The sequence below is a fragment of the Emys orbicularis genome, chromosome 4 (assembly GCF_028017835.1).
Source record: "Emys orbicularis isolate rEmyOrb1 chromosome 4, rEmyOrb1.hap1, whole genome shotgun sequence".
Classification (NCBI taxonomy): Eukaryota; Metazoa; Chordata; order Testudines; family Emydidae; genus Emys; species Emys orbicularis.
The window spans coordinates 65,495,201-65,513,768 of record NC_088686.1 but is presented as its reverse complement, the minus strand read 5'-3'; the positions used below and the strand labels follow the sequence as shown (position 1 = coordinate 65,513,768).

The 18,568-nt window shown below is 43.1% G+C and overlaps 2 protein-coding genes across 2 annotated transcripts in view; one reads left to right on the top strand and one right to left on the bottom strand.

Annotated features, from left to right (window-relative positions):
• SNAP23 (synaptosome associated protein 23) overlaps positions 1 to 2,257 on the bottom strand; it is a 42,154-nt gene extending 39,897 nt beyond the window's left edge. Inside the window, exon 1 of the mRNA XM_065402608.1 lies at positions 2,152 to 2,257. The gene's annotated coding sequence lies outside the window, so the exon portion shown is untranslated. The remainder of the gene's footprint in view (positions 1 to 2,151) is intronic.
• Positions 2,258 to 2,678: 421 nt separating this feature from the next.
• Positions 2,679 to 18,568, top strand: part of ZNF106 (zinc finger protein 106) — a 79,209-nt gene continuing 63,319 nt past the window's right edge. Inside the window, exon 1 of the mRNA XM_065402945.1 lies at positions 2,679 to 2,719. The gene's annotated coding sequence lies outside the window, so the exon portion shown is untranslated. The remainder of the gene's footprint in view (positions 2,720 to 18,568) is intronic.

The following is an 18,568-nucleotide window of genomic DNA, read 5'->3' as shown; positions in this document are numbered from 1 at the left end:
CCCTGGGGTACTAGACTTTCCCAGCCCCATGTAAATACATTACACCTTCCTAAGTTTCCCTTGCAAATTCTACTTGGTAGATTATTCGTTTGGCTATACTGTTGCTGTGTGCTATTAAACAGTAATTGTGTTCCATCCCAGATGAGGCTACAGCAGATGGGTGAAGTGATCCAGTATTCTTTATGTACCTCTCAGACAATGCTACAAGGCTCAGATAACTAAAAGTTTATAAAGCACCTCAAGACATTTGGATAAGAACGAGGGAAGAGTTGTTAAATAATCTATGTAGCTTACTGGGGGTTGCTGCCTTGTCAGTTTGCTGACGGGGAGGCCGGACCTACCAGTTTTACGTTCTAAACCACTAAAAACAGAAATTTTATTTCTTTTAAACTACCTGATAGCATTTCTTAGGTACTGTGAGTTCACACAGAAAGCAGATAACAGGATCTCTCCCTTATAAGGCCAGGAAGAAAGAATATCAAATTAGATGTTTAAAACCCAACATGGAAGAAGATTCATGCCATTTATCATATGTTCTAGATCTGCACAAAGGTTTGATAAACAAACAATAGAAGCATGGATTGCCTGTGCTGCAAAGGCAATGAGTAGCATAAGGGTTCCACGTCCCTAAGAACCTTTCTTTCAGCCATCACCTAGTCTAGAGACTTTCACAAACTCTTTCTGCAGAGACGAGGGGCTCTATAAGGATTCAGAAACAAATTGCTCTTTTAAAAGCATCTTGAAGAGAGCAGCTAACATTCTTCAGTGTGAAGTGCCAATGGTTAGGAACCATTAGGAAAGGGATAAATAAGACAGAAAATACTATAATGCCTCTATATAAATCCATGGTACGCCCACATCTTGAATACTGCATGCAGATCTGGTCGCCCCATCTCAAAAAAAGATATATTAGAACTGGAAAAGGTACAGAGAAGGAGAACAAAATGATTAGGGGATGGAACAGCTTCCATATGAGGCGAGATTAAAAAGATTAGGACTTTTCAGCTTGGAAAAGAGATGACTAACATGATAACAGTCTATAAAATCTTGACTGGTGTGGACAAAGGGAATAAGGAAATGTATTTACTCTTCCACATAACACAAGAACTAAGGGACACCCAATGAAATTAATAGGCAGCAGGTTTTAAACAAACAAAAGGAAGTCCTTCTTCACACAATGCACAGTTAACCTGTGGAACTCTTTTGCCAAGGGATGCTGTGAAGGCCAAAACTGTAACAGTGTTCAAAAACAAAACAAAACAAAAAACCTTATAAGTTTATGCAAGATAGGTCCACCCATGGTTGTTAGCCAGGATTGTCAGGGATGCAGTAACATGCTCTGAGTGTCCCTAGTCTCTGTTTACCAGAAGCTGGGAGTGACAACACGGCATGGATCACTTGATGATTACCTGTTCTGTTCATTCCCTCTGAATCACCTGGCATTAGCCACTGTTGGAAGACAGGATACTGGGCTAGATGGACCATTGGTCTGACCCAAAATGGCCATTCTTATGTTGTGGGCCATTCTTATTTCTAATGCTTAAAACACTTACATTTTCTTCTCTATCTAGGTACATATCTACCACCCAGCATCATTTCCTAGAGCTCAGCACTTCTCTCTTACACATACTAAACAGCACTCACTGAATACATTATAAAAAACACATTTTAAACAAATTTATCAGGAGATAATAAGCACATGAGTGAACACACACAGCTAAGTCACCACAGTGATTTGAACTGGAGATATCCCCAATTCTCCACTACTTTTGTTGCTAGTAATTGGTGAAACCTTTTAGCACAGATGGCGCCTCCCCGGGAGAGGGCAGCACGGTCACAGCTCCGCAGGGTGGGGAGTGCCTCCAGGCCAGATCACTGGACAGGAACTCAGGATTCTGAAATCCATTCCCTGTAACTCACCGCCCCGTCCCGGCCTCACGCCTGGAGCCCGCACTAAGGCCAGACTCATGGGCAAAGGGAGCCAGCCCATGGCTCGGGGAGCGAGCCCATGCGTGGGGCAGCCCAGACCGCTCTCCAGCCCAGCGCACCTGACCCGGACTCCGCCCTGCTCCCACCCCACCTAGAGCCGGCAACACGGGCCGCCGCCGCCGCCGCCGCCGCACCCGGAGATTTCCGCCTCCTCCCACCTACAGCAGCCGCCGCCCTTCGGTCCGCGCCTCCAACAGCCGCCGCCACCGCGCTCGAGTCCAGAGCGCGAGCGGAACCGCCGCTTTAATGCCCCATGCCGGGTCTTCTCGCACCACCGACACCTGCCCGGCAGGCAGAGCCACCAACCCCACCGGAACCGGAAACCAGCGCCGCCCACCTGACAACACAGCTGGGGAGAGCCACTTTCAACATGGAGGAGAGAAAGTCACCTCGTCGGCCACTCCCAGCATGGCGACTGGACTCATTCTCGCGAATCACCGCCCAGCAGAGCGGAGAGAGAGAGCGAGCAATTGGCTAGAGCCGCGCGGCACTGAAATGACCAGTTCCCAGAATGCAAGGCGTTTGCAGTGCTCGCTGATTGGCTGCGGGAATACACGCTCCTCTTGTCCTGCGCCGCGGTTCCTTTTCAGGTCGCGAGCGCGACTCGCCTCCGCCGTTTTCCTGTGGGAGACGCGGCGGGCCCCGGGTAGGTGGTGGGGCCTGCTCGGTCCGGGCCGCGTGATGGGCGGCGGGGCTGCTGCGCTGTTGTGGAACCAGGAGGACGTGGCCTGTGAGTAGGGGGCTCTGTCGGGCTCCTCGCCTCGCGGCTGTGCGGCGGGCAGGGGCTCGAGGGGCTGGGATGGGCAGTGGCTCAGGAGTGTGGCGGCGGGTTATGGAGATCCAGTAGGGCGCTGGGGCTGTCGGGGGAGACAGGCATAGGAGGTGGTAGTGGGCTCCGTGACTGTGGGAAGGCGGGCGGGACGGCTCTTGCACCGTAGAGAGAGAGAGAGAGTGTGTTCTTCCTAACGCCGAGCCTCTTGATCTTTTGCCATTGGGTTGAGTAGACTTTATCTTGTTTTAAAGCAAACACCCATTTACAGATCTTTAACTCCTCACTGAGAGCCATGCTGGGTGCTAAACTCTGCCAGTAGTATCTGCCCCGCTTTATGCCCATCCTCACTCACTCTATCACACAGGTATATTAAGTTAAAGTAGGCACATATCTGAAAACAGGTGTGAGCTTGCATCTAAATATGTCCAGTGAGTGAGCTCGTTAGTGTGCAAATGTTAATTTGTTCTTGTAACATGCCAAAATATGACTAGTATGCATTTTGGAAGATTTTACATTTTAAAGTAATAACTTATGAATACGTTAACCCACAAAAATTTCCTTTTTAAAAAATGTTACATGAACTCTTCTCTTCTGATTTCTGTTATGAACCCTTCAGCATATTTCTGAATTTCAACTTCAAAAACATATGAACTGTGGGTAAAAGTTTCAGAGTAGCAGCTGTGTTAGTCTGTATCCACAAAAAGAACAGGAGTACTTGTGGCACCTTAGAGACTAACAAATTTATTTGAGCATAAGCTTTCGTGGGCTACAGCCCACTTCATTGGATGCATAGAATGGAACATATAGTAAGGAGATATATATACACATACTGAGAACATGAAAAGGTGGGAGTTGCCCTACCAATCAATCCTTTAAGTGTAGTTTTGAAAGAAATTATAACTGACTTCATTTATTCTCTGGCTAATTGGCTTCTTTTCTTTCATGAATTTTTTTATTTCACGTGAGATACTGTTTCCTTCAGAGGAGGTCTAGGATTTGTGGTCTTCATGGACCAGATATGTTCTGAGGAATGGCTTGAAGGAGAAGGGGATTGAGGTGTGATGTATGATGTTCGGAAGTGGATTCTGGGCTCCTGTTGTTGGACCTTCCTGATAATGTCTGTCATTCCTCCATTCACAGCTCCTTTGAGTCCCTCTTCTAAATACCAACACAGATAAATTCTTATGGTATGCCTGTACTGCAAAAAGAAAATAAATCCAAAACCCTGTGGCAGTGAGTCTTAAAGCCTGGGTCAACTGACTCAGGTGAGCTCTATGGGTCTAAGGCAGGGGTGGGCAAACTATGGCCCACAGGCCGGATGCGGTCCGCCAGCTGTTTTAATCTGGCCCTCGAGCTCCTGCTGGGGAGCAGGGCCTGGGGCTTACCCTGCTCTGGTGCTCCAGCTGGGGAGCAGGGTCGGGGGCCACTCCCCACGGCTCCCGGAAGCAGCGGCATGGCCCCTCTCTGGCTCCTATGCATAGCGGCAGCCAGGGAGCTCCGCTCTGCACACTGCCTCAAGCGCTGGCCCTGCAGCTCCCATTGATCAGGAACTGCAGCCAATGGGAGCTGCAGGGGCGGTGCCTGCAGACGGGGCAGCGGGCAGAGCCGCCTGGCCGCGCCTCCATGTAGGAGCCAGAGAAGGGACATGCCCCTGCTTCCGGGAGCCACTTGAGGTAAGGGCTGCCCAGAGCCTGCACCCCTGAGCCTCTCCATGCACCCCAACCCCCTGCCGCAGCCCTGATCCCCCTCCTGCACCCTGAAATCCTCATTTCTGGCCCCACCCCAGAGCCCTCACCCCCTCCCGCATGCCAACCCTAATTTTGTGAGCATTCATGGCCCGATATACAATTTCTATTCCCAGATGTGGCCCTCGGGCCTAAAAGTTTGCCCACCCCAGTCTAAGGCCTTGTCTACACTACAAAGTTTTGTCAGCAAAAGTTATGCTGCTTTAATTAAAACTACTGTTGCATGTCCACACTGGCTCCTTGTGTCAGCAGAGTGCATCCACACTAACAGCTCTTGCATCGACAGAGCAGTGCACTGTGGTAGCAATCCCATCTTCCGGGGCATCGTAGTAGATTGTCAGTGCTTTTTCAACTGAAGTGTGAGGTGGAGAAGGAGAGGAGAATGGTGTGTTTGCGGCGTGGGAGACAGCAGGCTGACAGACCTATCCTGAGGCATGGGGAGGGGGACACACACACCCCCACGTCAGCCCCGACTCTGCTCAGCACAGCAGTCTCTCCTGAAGCAGCCCGCTCTGCCTACCTGCCTATGGTTCTGTGATTCCCACAGCCCTCCTCAGCTGCCAGGAGTGGCATCCTGAGCAGCTCTGTGAGCTCTCCACTCTGAGGAATGTCAAAGTCTCACAACAGTCCCCCGCCTCCCCTTCCTGCCTGCCTGCCATTGTGTTCCTAGTGCAGGTAAGAACAGGAGAATTCTACGTTAATGATTTGCTCTTTGTTCCCCAAATGGAAGCAGCATACTCATCTGTCAGATACTTCCTGGAGCTTTGAAAGGTGAGGAGTACATGCCTGCAGGGCAGCAGAGATTAAAACAGTGAGCACAGCTGTCATAGCAGGCATTGTGGGATACTGGTGGAAGCCAGTTATGTCAACAAAACAAAGGGTCCACGCTGGTGCTTTGTCACTTTAACTTGGCCACAAAAAGGTTTGTGTCTCTTGTTAGGTGGTTTTATTTTGTCGTCAAAAGTAGCTTTTTAGTGTGTACACCTCCCCTGTTTTGTCGGCAAAAGGCAGCTTTTGCCGACAAAACTTTGTAGTGTAGACAAGGCCTAAAAGTAGCAGTATAGACATTCTTGCTTGCATTGGAGCTTGGGCTCTGGGCTTTAGCCCCAGCAGGAACCCCTACACAGCTATGTTTAGCTCCATAATGCAAGCCCAAGTCAATTGACCTGGGCTCTGAGACTTGCTGCTGTGGGGATTTTTTTTTTTTTTTTTTTGCTTGCACTGTAGGTGTACCCTTAGATCCCTGTCCTGTAAACACTAAGGCATTTAAGTATCTTTATTATTGTAAGTGATTCATGTGGACCCACTTGCATGAATAAAGTTATATATTTACTAGGGCTGTCGATTAATCGCAGTTAACTCACGCGATTAACTCAAAAATTAATCACGATTTAAAAAAATTAATCGCAGTTTTAATTGCACTGTTAAACAGTAGAATACCCATGGAAATTTATTAAATATTTTTTGATGTTTTTCTACATTTTTAAATATATTGATTTCAATTAAACAGAGAATACAAATTGTACAGTGCTCACTTTATATTTATTACACATATTTGAACTGTAAAAATAAACAAAAGAAATAGTATTTTTCAATTCACCTCATACAAGTAATGTAGTGTGATCTCTTTATCGTGAAAGTGCAACTTACAAATGTAGATTTTTGTTTTTGTTACATAACTGAAGTCAAATACAAAATGATGTAAAACTTTAGAGCCTACAAGTCCACTCAGTCCTACTTCTTGTTCAGCCAATCGCTAAGACAAACAAGTTTGTTTACATTTACAGAAGATAATGCTTCCTCCTTCTTATTTACGTCATCTGAAAGTGAGAACAGGCATTCGCATGGCATTTTTGTAGCTGGCATTGCAAGGTATTTACGTGCCAGATATGCTAAACATTCGTATGCCCCTTCATGCTTCAGCCACCATTCCAGAGGACATGCTTCCATGCTGATGATGCTCGTTTAAAAAAAAATGCGATAATTACTTAGTAACTGAACTCCTTGGGGGAGAATTGTATGTCCTCTGCTCTGTTTTACCCGCATTCTGTCATATATTTCATGTTATAGCAGTCGCGGCTGATGACCCAGCACATGTTGTTCATTTTAAGAATACTTTTGTGGATTGCCATGGGCACGCAGGGGCGAAAGAAAATGCAGGCCTGTTATTTACCAGGCTGCACGTGGCAATAGACTATATTGGTAAGGGATGCAAGGAGAGTATGGGTCACGCTGCAAACTGCAGACACACACACACACACACACAACTAAAATTAATCAATTAAAAGTTTTATTGGGGATAATTACAAGGGGTAAGGGAGCAGTGTTTGATTAGCTAATAGAGTTAATGAAACTTAAAACACACAATGACTAAAATATCTACTAACAAGATTTATAAACAAAGATGCAGCAATTAGTAATAACTGATACTTACAAATACAAACCAACGCATAACGACCGGCAAACGTAGAAACTCTGTTTGAAACACGTGAGCTGAGAGAGAGGCTTCGAGGTGATCAGGCTCGGTTACGTGTGCACACAGGATACACAGGATTCGTTTTTCTTTCTCCTCTCCCTGCCTGCACATGGCAGGCAGCCCATAAAGTACCAACTATGACATCATAGAAGTGTCATAGGGGACGGGGCCCAAAACCTGTTTGTGTTCGTTTCTGATTGGCACAAGCAAAGTTTACACCAAGTAGGGGAGCAGGTGCCTCAAAGTCTGGCTTCGCCCCCAAAAGGTGAGGAAATGCATATTGCTTTAGAATGCGTGCAACACTGAATGACAAAAGAAGAGGCCAGGGCAATACCGGTACGGGCAAGTTTTACAGGATGCAGACAGGAACTCATCTCAACATGCCCCCGTGTCCTGGCCGAAATAGTTAGGCCGAAAACCTAAACTTCCGAGTCCGACTCCTCATCCCCACCTACGAGGGGATGTGCTTCGGGGGTGGAAGCGATGTAGGCCGAGGCAACAAACTTGCGAATGCAGGCTTTAATGAAGGCACATCCAAGACAGAGAAGAGCGAGCCCAACTAGAAGGGACACAAACAGGGATTGGAAATAGGATTTGTAGGGCGCAAGGCCAAGCCAATCGAGCCATGACCAAAACTGGAAGGACTCTCGTGACTCTCGGACAGTAGAGCTCAACGTTTGCAGGTCTTTAACAATTGAGGACAAATTAGGAGAAATAGAAGGCAAAGAAACGCAGCATTTATCAGCAAAGTCGGGATATACTTCAGCAAATTTAGTACAAAATGAGGAAGATTGTAACAAATATTGAATCATTAATCTATTTTGAATACTATACTGAACAAGGGAATTTAACTGCTGATTAATTAAGGAGAGGCCCTTGCCCGTAGTATTAGCAAGCATTTCAATAGCAAGGGATTGAAACAGCACTTGATCACGTAACATCATATAACCAACAGGGTTAAAACTAACAATAGAGGAGGCGAGGGAGGAAGCTGCTGTTTGCAAACGAGTCCAAAAAGAGTGGGTACTACGATGGTGTCGGTGGCTAGATGGCAAGGTATAAATACCTCCGCCCTGTAGATACAGGGTGCCAATGGTGCATATACCCCGGGGATTGGGAGGAAGCACAGCAAATGCAACATTACCGCAAATCCAAAAATGATCGGGTCTTAAGGAAGAAACTGTGGTATGGTTCCACCCATTATTGGTTACAGAATAAAAGCTGGATGCACGATTGATACATGCAGCCTCAGCATGATGCATATGCTGGGCATGAAACAGATACGTATGTGTTATGGAGGTATAGAAGGTTCCAAAAAAAATATTATAATTAAGACGATAAGAACAATTAATGGGAGGGGGATAGGTAAAATTAAGAGTGGGTTTAGTTAGGGAGGTATTAGCATAAGAGAAACTCCACATAGAACAATTAGAATAAGTACCAACCCAAGTAGGGGCTGGGGTTAAACTATTACCAACAAAAACCCAACAATGAGATGCTGGAACTCTAATACTCTCAATTAAAGGAAAGCTATGATCACTTCGACCTGAAGCATTAAGAACTGGAAACACATAAGAATTAAATTGTGAAGAACAATTATTCCAAACACTAGAAGCAGCCCACTGCACATAGGGGGAAGAACAATTCACACTAGAAATATTAAATGAAGAAAAATTATAAACTATTGGTACAAATTGAAAGGGTAATGGATATTTAGGTGAGAACTGAGTGGAGCAAACAAGACAATCTTCTGGACTCAGCGCTGACAGGGACTGGTTTCCGCTGACCTCCTGCACCCAGTAGGCGGCGAACCAGGTTTGTAGTCCACCTTCTCCTAAGGGCTCCGTGGGCAAAGATGTTGTGAGGGAGAGCAGCATAACAAATACAAACCAACGCATAACGACCGGCAAACGTAGAAACTCTGTTTGAAACACGTGAGCTGAGAGAGAGGCTTCGAGGTGATCAGGCTCGGTTACGTGTGCACACAGGATACACAGGATTCGTTTTTCTTTCTCCTCTCCCTGCCTGCACATGGCAGGCAGCCCATAAAGTACCAACTATGACATCATAGAAGTGTCATAGGGGACGGGGCCCAAAACCTGTTTGTGTTCGTTTCTGATTGGCACAAGCAAAGTTTACACCAAGTTAGGGGAGCAGGTGCCTCAAAGTCTGGCTTCGCCCCCAAAAGGTGAGGAAATGCATATTGCTTTAGAATGCGTGCAACACTGAATGACAAAAGAAGAGGCCAGGGCAATACCGGTACGGGCAAGTTTTACAGGATGCAGACAGGAACTCATCTCAACAACTTTCACTGCAGATTTGACAAAACACAAAGAAGATACCAATGTGATATTTCTAAAGATAGCTACATCACTCAACCCAAGGTTCCAGAATCTGAAGTGCCTTCCAGAATCTGAGAGGGATGAGGTGTGGAGCATGCTTTCAAAAGTCTTAAAAGAGCAACACTCTGATGCAGAAGCTACAGAACCCGAACCACCAAAAAAGAAAATCAACTTTCTGTTGGTGACATCTGACTCAGATGATGAAAATGAACGTGCTTCGGTCCGTACTGCTTTGGATAGTTATCAAGCAGAACCCATCATCAGCATGGATGCATGTCCTCTGGAATGGTGTTTGAAGCATGAAGGGACATATGAATCTTTAGCGCATCTGGCACGTAAGTATCTTGCAACGCCAGCTACACCAGTGCCAGGCGAACGCCTGTTCTCCTTTTCAGGTGACATTGTAAACAAGAAGAGGGCAGCATTATCTCCTGCAAATGTAAACAAACTTGTTTGAGTGATTGGCTGAACAAGAAGTAGGACTGAGTGGACTTGTAGGCTCTAAAGATTTACATTGTTTTGTTTTAGAATGCAGTTTTTTTAACATAATTCTACATTTGTAAGTTCAACTTTCATGGTAAAGAGATTGCACTACAGTACTTTTATTAGGTGAATTGAAAAATACTATTTGTTTTTTACAGTGCCAATATTTGTAATCGAAAATAACTATAGCATGAGCACTGTACACTTCGTATTCTGTGTTGTAATTGAAATCAATATATTTGAAAATGTAGAAAACATCCAAAATATTTAAATAAATGGTATTCTGTTATTGTTTAACAGTGTGATTAATTGTGCGATTAATCACGATTAATATTTTTAATCACTTGACAGTCCTAATATTTACTTAAGTGTTTGTCAGTTTGGGCCCGCAATTTGCTGTCACTGTTATATTTCATTTTAAACAACCTTGCTTTTAGTCTGGCTATTTACTCTTCTCTCCCCTCCTCCTCTTCCCCCTCCCTCCCCCCCCCCCGAACTTAGCTTGTCAGCCCTGGATATGGCATGACTTCTGTTTACATAACAGGTGCAGCATGGGCAGCAGCAGTGTAGTTCCCTGTATCACCAGGGATTCTAGTTTTCTGTTATTAAAAAGCCCAAAATTCTCCAATTAAAAAAACAGAAGAATCAGCGTTTTTCCATGATTAAAATGAAACGCTGAACTTTAGTTTCCCTAGCCACAATATATATAGGTATCAGTTGAACACAATGTTTTATTGATATAATTACAATTTTTAAGCAAGTTCGAAGCCTACCAGTGCCATCAGTCATTATTACAAAATAAAATTAACAGAATGAACCAGTCACAGTGTATTGTTTACTGTTGTCTATGGTCCTGCTGTTGCAGCCTCTTGTTTTCATTTCTTTGCATTCAGTTTATGTTTAGCACTTTTCATGTGTTCTACAGTTGTCTGATTTTGAATGTAATCTACAGACTTGCTGCATACAGTACAAAACAGCACATTACCATCAATGTGAAATTTGTCCTTGCCAAACTCAGTCTTTAGGGGTGATTTTTCAAGTTTTTGGCATCTTTTCATAACTTTCATTACTCATGTCTGGAGGCTGACGTGAAATTTGAGATGCATTAAAACATGAATCCCTATATGCCATTGAGTAACCAGAAGCAATTTATTGGCGTATGGTTAGCTATGTAAATGTAAAGCACATTCAAAAATCGACCCCAGGAATGGGAGGTTGCATACATTGAATAAGCAAAACTGGTACTTTCAGTAAAATTTAGTTAATATGTTTTTATTTTTCCACAAAATCTAAAAACTAAAAACTTTTTTTTTTTTTTTTTTTAAAACAGAAAAATGCAAATTCCTCTTTTTTCCATGGCAAATGGATTTCTAGGATGCCTGCACATCACAAATATGCCTCAACTCTGAACTGGAAGGATTATGAGAGGGTAACTCAGTTTCCATGGCCTCTCTGCTGGAACTAACAAGGGTGAAAGACAACTTCTTTAAGCATTGCCACATGACTCCCCCCCCCCCCCCTTCCCCCCTTCAACATAGACTAACTTCACATGTTAGATTTCATTAATAAGAGGTGTTCCAGTCTCATACTTCCAGTTCAGAGGCCAAGAATGAATCAAACCAGTGGCTGGCTGTAAACTAATGGTATCTTAATATCTGAATCACTCCGAGCAAAATATATTTCACTTTATAGTCCATATTTCTCTTATACGGCCACCAAACTATCTTAATTTATATAAGACTCCCATATCCAGCACTGAGAATAATACTTAGCGCTTATGTATTGCTTTTCATATTCAAAGTGCTGTACAAATGTTGATCTTAATTTATCTGCTTTATAGGAATGTTGTAACCTCCATTTAACAGATTGATAAACTTAGTCAATTTACCTTGGTCTTATGTTTTATTAAAGTTTGTCTTTGCAAAATTGAATATTTGGCCAAATTTAAATTAATAAAAGTCTCTTAGCATCAAGTAGTTGGAAGCTTCTATGATTAATTCTGCCACCAGGTGGTGATACAGGGTTTTACTTGTTTTTATAACCAGTTTTAGCAGGGCAACAGGAAAATTATAGAAGAAAATATTGTACATTGCAAGGAATTTCTCAATTTTATAGACGTTTCCCCCCTCTTGTATGTTGTAACTGATTTTTTCCATTAAATTTTACTAATTTTTTGCTCCAAATACAAGATCCCTCTTCACTAAACAGCTATTGCCAGGAACAGATCAGAAGAAAGCCTGTTCAAAGGTTTTCTTGGAAACGTGTTGAAAAATGGTTTAACTTCTCGCATAGATGAGAAACATTTTTCAGATGTAGTGGAAAGTGTGATAGACATGAGATGTCTATCAAGTCCATCCACTCTAGTTGTTAAGATGTTCTCAGTTTCAGCTGAGGGAAGGTCATAGAGACCCATTGCCAGTAACTAATGGATATTAACTTTTATGTTGCAACTTCTGGGATCTTGAAGTGTATCTGTAATAAATAAGGGGAACCTTTGCAGAAGCACCCATAGCATGAAATGGCTACCTGGTCCTTTTCCTTGCAGTGGAATAGTGCGTCTAAACCCCAGTTCAACAAGGTACTTAAGCATGTGTTTAACTCTGACTTGAGTGCCTGGAAAAGCTGGTGTGGATGGATGCATGTTACACCATTTTGCCCATTATAATGCGGCCTTCATTTGTAACTGAAGGGATAATTGAAATCCTCACAATAAGGACTGGCAGACCTCTTTTCAGAAGCATCAAACTCCTCAATATTAGTTTTCACAGATGGTCACACATTGAAAAACACATTATCAAATGCCAACATATAGCAAGTTGAGTGCATGCTGGCATAATCAGTCTAACTTATAGGTGAATATCAGTTATCTTATAAAACAATAGTTACCCAAAACAACTTGAGCATCTTGGTTTTTGGTGCTCATTGTTTCATGAGTTATACAGTTGTGATATGTGGAAAGAAATTAAAATGTTACATGTGTATATATACTAGAGGAAGGATGGGATGGTTCAGTAATTAGGTTGCTAGCCTGGAACTTGGAACGCCTAGAACTCAGGATACCTGGATTTATTTCCCTGCTCCACAACAGGCTTCCTTTGTGACTTTGGGCAAATCACTTAATCTGTGTGCCTCAGTTCTTAAGTAGTAAAATGGGTATAATAGTTCTTCCCTACAAGGGGTTGTGTAAGGATAAATATATTACAAAAAAAATTGAGGCTTGGATGCTAGGGGTGAAATGTTTTAAAAGAATTTCTTTAACACTGAAGTTATTAAACTTTTACATCCACCCCTGACAAAAAATATTCACTTTTCTTTTGTCCATTACCTTTGCATCCGGGCTTCAAAAATCTAAATTTGTACTCTATTTCCACAGCAACCTGGGCAAAAGTGTATATTTAGAGGACACTTCTTTAAGGTTCAGTTAAAAAATGAATGCATAGCTTTTGTTGTCCAGTTGGAGGTTTCAGATTTTGAGTCCCTAAGAATTAAAAAAAAAAAAAAAATTCTGAAAAAGAGCCTTGCTTTATACGGAAAAACTGCTCTATGCAGAGTTTCAGAGCTGAGTTGGTGAAGAGCACAATCTACAATACTTAAATAATTGGTAGTATTAAACAGACATGTTGGTTAAAATATTGTTAGATAAGCAAGAAAATTTATGCTAGTAACAGTTTAGATGACAAACAGAAATCTTTGAAACACTAATTTACAGTCTGTTATGCTATCTGTTTTCTTTTTGCATTTCAGACAGCTTGGAGAATGAAAATAAAATGATCAGTTTCAATTTTGTATAGCTGTTTTCACTTTTTGGTTTTCATTTGTTTTGTATAGCACTTTGAATACGCAAACTCTGTAGCTCAGTGTTGATGCTGCATACTCTGCAGAGGAATATTTAAATACAAACAAACATCTTCCTTAAGTTAAAACAAACAAACAAAAAAAGCCTACCTCTGTTAATATTAAGCATCATAAATTCTTAATTATAGGGACCTGAATTTTGGGTCTAAGGTGCCCGGCAATGTCCCTTTTGCCATACTATTTTAGGTGGAAGTGTAAAATTTTTGAAGGCTGAGTGTTACTTCACAGAATCTTCTATGTGACTGTGAGCAGATGGGCAGAGTGACCTGAAATCGGATGATCAGCAATCTTTAAGCTAAATATGGTGCAGCAGAGCAGTAGTTCTTTGCAGTGCTTTATTAGAGCTCAGCCCTTTTCGCAGTCTCTTGCTCAAATAGGCTGACAGTACTGCTAAGGTCGGCAGTGACCCCCCCCCCCCCTTCCCTCCCTAAGACTTTTACCAAAGCCCTTTGTTGTGGATTACCTCTTTGTAATCCTGTCCCTTCCCATTTCTTGTGGTACCTGCAAATACTACAGTTGCCTTAAAGATGGGAAGGCAATGGGACTCTAGTTGGACTACAGAATTGTGTGATCAGTTGCTGGGGTAGAGTGGGGTCACTAATTTAGCAAAAGCACTCTGCGCCTTCCTACCATAAGCTGAGAACACCACCAAGGCAGTCTGCATTGCAGAGATGAAGTTCTAGGCCTCCCAGGTTTTTCAAGAGATAGAACATATGTTCTATCTGCTAGGACTGTCTAAAAGATGAATGTCCTTATGTGGGAGCTTGAACTAAAGATCTCTTCAAGGAGTCCTGAGGATTTCCAAGCAGCTGGTATGTTAGGCAGTCCTCACACTCCACTTCAGCTGTGGCTTTATATAGTCCGAATACTCAGCCATTGATCTGTAGCAAATTTAGCTTTGACATACATTTTTAACGTATGCTATCTGCCAAGGTTGGACATCTGAGCAGTAGTTATAGGCTAATGAATATTATGGCAGGAAGTAATTTAATGCCTTATATTTTCTATTTAGACTGTTTTTGTTTGCCAGAAATGTTTTCCAGACTCTTCATGTAAGAGATTTATTCCCTACAATCTGCTTTAGTTGATTCAGTAAGTTTGTATTACTCATACACACTCTCACTTTTTAAACTTGCAAGCCACAGGCACATCAGAACCAGCTTATCACCGTTAAGATGGCCCCAGATGATGGTAAAATGCATATTTTCCCTCTTTAAACCACAGTTTGGGAACATTATTTCCCTAAAATCCAAGTGTATGGAGCAAAGGAGCACTACCTCCTGCTATTGAAACAGCCAGCCTTCCCAGGTAGTACTCACAAAAATGCATCTCAGATTTCTTTTTGGTCATGGTTGATTGACTTTTATTTATATTATCATAACACATTTTCCACTCTTATAATCTTATATCTGAAGCCATTCGGTAGATTGCTGGTGTCCAAGGCAAAAATGATTGACTCTGGCTAAGCCTGGAGGTTATCTAGTATTGAAAATATATCAGTTATCTTTTTCCCTTAAAAAAAAAAAATTAGCATACTTTCTATGTAAGTTCTGCTTGTGCTGGAGCAGTGAGCACCTGATTCTTTATTTTAACTGCTTTACAGCTGAGCTGACTTGGGTACAAAGAAGGTCAACTGTCTTGACTGAAGTTACACATGGAGTAAATGGCTCAGCTAAGATTTGTACCCAAGCTCTCCCTGGATCTCAACATTGTTATGTAACCAATAAGGCCAAGTTTGTGCTATGGCACCATATCTATGCGTCTGTGGCTCCATAGTATAAGCGTGTCCTACGATGATGGAAGGGATTTTTCCCATCGCTGTAGGAACTCCATTTCCTCAAGCGATGATAGCTAGGTCGATGGAAGCATTTTTTCGTTGACTCAGCTGTATCTATGCTAGGGGTTAAGTTGGCATAGCTATAGTGCTCAGGCATATGGGTTTGTCACATCCATGAGTGCCATAGCTATGTCACACTAACATTTAAGTGTAGACCAAGCCTAAGGAAACTATTGTAGATAATACTTTGAACTTATTGTACCTTTTGCACAACTTCAAAGCACTTTAGAAAGGTGAGTCTTGCAAAGGTTCTGTTGGAGGAGATGGTTGAAAATTAAGCAAGAGAAAGAAAGTGACTTTCCCGAGTTTGTACAGAGGGTCAGTGGCTGAGCTGGAAATAAAAGTTGGGCCTCCTGTCTCCTAGTCACCTACAATGTCTCCTAGACCCTGGAGCCTCTCTGAATGCTCCAGCTCCGAGAGTCTGTCTCTCTGCAGAGACAAAACTGTTTGTGCTTTCATAGCAACAGCCAATAGCAATTGAAATCAGTTAGTATTTTTAGTACTCTGTAATAAGCAATGCCCAGTTGATTGGGCAGTTAGAGGGAGCCTTAAACTCTTCCTGTAATCGTGTATAGTTACCATGATATGTTTTAATTAGCCAAAGCAGGTGCAATTTTAGCTCTACTTGTTAAAAGTCATTTTAATGTTACACACTTACCTGGGGCCAATAGTCACATATACTCCGCTGACCTCTTTGTCCCTATTAAGTCCCATGCCACCCTTTTGCACTAATGTCTGACAAATTCCATACATGCTCTGCTAATTTGAAGCAATATCCTAAACACATGTGGACATTATTCTATTAAACTACAAAGTAGCCTGGTAAAGAATATTGTGAAAGCAGAACAGATTCTTACACAGAAGGAAGCCATCTGTAATCAGTATATGGATTAGCACCTCTGCTTTTCAATAGTATCCTTATATTAATCACATTAAAGTAAGTTTCTTGAATTTTAAAGAGATGTTTGTATTTTTGTCACTTGGATCTTACAATGAATAATGCCTCATCTGTAGTAGAAAGTGTGCTGATCAGGCACTTCCATTCTGAGCTCCTGTTCTCATGTGCTTATTAACATGCCATAAAATTATGCTTCAGTCCAAAATTTTTCATGATTGTTCTCAGCCCAAATTTGAATGTCTTTTGAGAAGTGTGGTAACATTTTGTTTAGCTGTTTTAGTTACTTACAAAATTTGAACAGTTTTTTAAAAGTGTCTTTGAATAACCCCAAATACTTGGTTCTGAAAGTTCACTTTGAGCTCTAATGAAGGCAAGTGCATTTGGCATGCAAGCATCTAGTAGTCATATTCAGTTTGACTTTCCACTAAACTTTGCCATACGGAGATGCTAAACGCTAGACCTGATCATGCTTTAGTACATATTTCAACACAGAGTATCCCAGATATAAATGTCTGTCATTAATCATTCAAATAAAGTGGTTATGTACCTGATAGTGTTTTCATATATGTGTTAATTTTCCTTGTGAAGCAAATGAACATTTCAGTAAAGGCAAGAGTGGCACACCAGTAATGCACACTGACTAGCTGGTATACTTGGTACTCTTCATGATTGAGTTTCACATGTTTAAATACATGCATGCATTTATTTCAGTATGATCAGACCAAGTTTTTCTTTTTTAGAGGGAAAGTCATTTTACATTATGATGACTGAGGGTTGAAATGACCGATGGGGAGACAATTCTGAGTTTTGGTTACACTGAACAGCTGTTAGTGACATTGATAGTTATCTACTGAAAAATACTAAATTGGGAGGAATTTGTTAAGGAACCCTATTTTGAATTTCCTGTCATTTCATGAAATGCTGAATTAGAATGCAATTATTGCTCAGGGCTGGTTCAGGCATATATGGGCTCCACCTGCAAAGCCATTTGATTGGGCCCCACAACTACAAAAGCCAAGATTCATTGTGCATCCTATCCCCACCCAACTATGTGCCTGAAACTTCTAAGGGTATGTCTACACTACGAGGGTAGTTCGATTTCACTTAAATCGAATATGTGGAATCGATATTGCAAAGTCGAACGTGTGTGTCCACACTAAGGACAGTAATTCGACTTTGTGAGTCCACACTAACGGGGCAAGCGTCAACATTGGAAGCGGTGCACTGTGGGCAGCTATCCCACAGTTCCCGCAGTCCCCGCTGCCCATTGGAATTCTGGGTCGAGCCGCCAATGCCTTCTGGGTAAAAAAAATGTGTCGAGGGTGCTTTTGGGTAATTGTCGTCATCCGTCCGTCACTACCGCCCTCCCTCCCTCCCTGAAAGCGCCGGCGGGAAATCAGTTCGCGCACTTTTCTGGTCAGTGACAGCGCGGACGCCACAGCACTGCGAGCATGGATCCCGCTGTGACCATCGCTGCAGTTGTGGCCGTTGTCAACGCCTCGCAGCTTATCATCCACCTTTCCCAGAGGCAGATGCTGAGAAATCAGGCGAGGAGGCTACGGCAGCGCGGTGAGGACCTGAAGTCTGAGAGTGGCACAGGCCTGTCAGAAAGCACGGGACCCAGCGCCGAGGACATCACGGTGACAATGGGTCATGTGGATGTTGTGGAACGGCGATTCTGGGCACAGGAAACAAGCACGGACTGGTGGGACTGCATAGTGCTGCAGGTCTGGGATGAATCCCAGTGGCTGCGAAACTTTCGCATGCGGAAGGGGACTTTCCTTGAACTTTGTGAGTTGCTGTCCCCTGCCCTGAAGCGCAAGGACACCCGGATGCGAGCAGCCCTGACTGTCCAGAAGCGAGTGGCCATAGCCCTCTGGAAGCTTGCAACGCCAGACAGCTACCGGTCAGTCGCGAACCACTTTGGCGTGGGCAAATCTACCGTGGGGGTTGTTGTGATGCAAGTAGCCAACGCAATCGTTAAGGTACTGCTCTCAAAGGTAGTGACCCTGGGAAACGTGGAGGTCATCATAGATGGCTTCGCCGCGATGGGATTCCCAAACTGCGGTGGGGCTATAGATGGAACTCACATCCCTATCCTGGGACCGGACCACCAGGCCAGCCAGTACATCAACCAAAAGGGCTACTTTTCAATGGTGCTGCAAGCACTG